The sequence below is a fragment of the Mastomys coucha genome, chromosome X, assembly GCF_008632895.1.
Source record: "Mastomys coucha isolate ucsf_1 chromosome X, UCSF_Mcou_1, whole genome shotgun sequence".
Classification (NCBI taxonomy): Eukaryota; Metazoa; Chordata; class Mammalia; order Rodentia; family Muridae; genus Mastomys; species Mastomys coucha.
In genome coordinates this window covers 50,259,430-50,260,851 of record NC_045030.1, presented here as the reverse complement: position 1 = coordinate 50,260,851, position 1,422 = coordinate 50,259,430, and positions in this window count along the sequence as shown.

Sequence of the window (1,422 nt, the reverse complement as noted above, 5' to 3'; positions counted from 1 at the left end):
GGTAATCGGGATTGGTGCATTATGGTTATCCTCCTCCCTTGCTTCTCTGTTCATAACCCTGAAGAATTATTGAATTTTGTAGAAAAGGGGGTATCCATCGACCCCAGAATTAAAAGAGAACCTATTACAGCTCTGACCATTGCCACTATTCTTGGCATTAGCACCGTGGGCACAGGCACAGGCATTGCCTCTCTGATTATATCTAAATAAGGCTTTACAGAATTACAGTACCTTATTGATAAAGACATTACCAACATGAGAGATGGTATACAAGAACTTAAAGATTCTATTGACTCCCTGGCTGAGGTGGTCCTCCAAAATCAGAGAGGCCTTGATTTACTATTTCTAAAAGAGGGAGGTCTGTGTGCTGTCCTCAAAGAAGAATGTTGTTTTTATGTAAGTAAGACTGGATTGGCTCAAAATAGTTTATAGATAAAGTTACTAAGGCTCTAGAAGAATGTCAAAAAGCCAGAGAGAAACAAGAATCTTGGTATCAAAATTGGTTCTCTGCCTCCCCATGGCTCACCACCCTCCTTCCTAGCTTACTTGGACCATTTGTGGGCCTCCTTCTTCTTCTCTCCTTTGGCCCTTGGGCCTTCAATCATCTCACTACCTTTGTTAAGAATCAGGTTGACTCTGCTACCAAACTGGTGCAGGTCCACTATCATCGCCTTGACACTGAAGAGCCATCACAGGCTCCCATCTCTGTGGTCCCTCGTGCCCCAGACTCCTTGCCCTACAGCCAACCTCTCAACTTTCGGGTCTTACAAGAAGGACACTGGAAAGATAGGTTTTGCCTTGGGTCTCACTAGGAATGGTCCATCCCATCTCCCCCTCTACTCAAATAGCCTAAGGCCATCAGCCCTGACCCACCCTGGCTCTCTCCCCATGACAAGGGACCTGGTAAGTCAGAGATGGAGCTGGCATCAAGTCTCGACCGCCTGAGACAGGGCAGCCCCATGTGTGGTGGTTGACCCAGTGACTGGTAAGAGTTTGAGCATTGCCCTCTACCAGGCTCAGGCTCCCATCATGAGACCTCAAAGATAAGGTTGAGAGGCCTCCATCCAGGGCAGTTCACTGTGATGGCCCAATTGACCTTAGTACACAGACACGGGGGAGATTTTGGGAACCATGAGAGACCTGAGAAAAACATCCTGCCCTAGAGACCTGAGAAAAACATCCTGCCCCAGAGACTTGAGATAAACATCCTGCCCCAGTTGTCTGAGAACCTTGGGAAAAACATCCTGCTCTCCAACTACAAGATCCAGCTTGCCTTGAGAAAAACATCCTGCTTGGCCCTGAGATAAGAAACATTCAATGTACCATAACTTCTGAGAACTTCCTCCCACCCACAACTTCCCCCCGGGGTCTCAGCCCCAGAAGATCTTGTAAACTTCCTTCTCCCTCCTTCCTCTCCCCCTC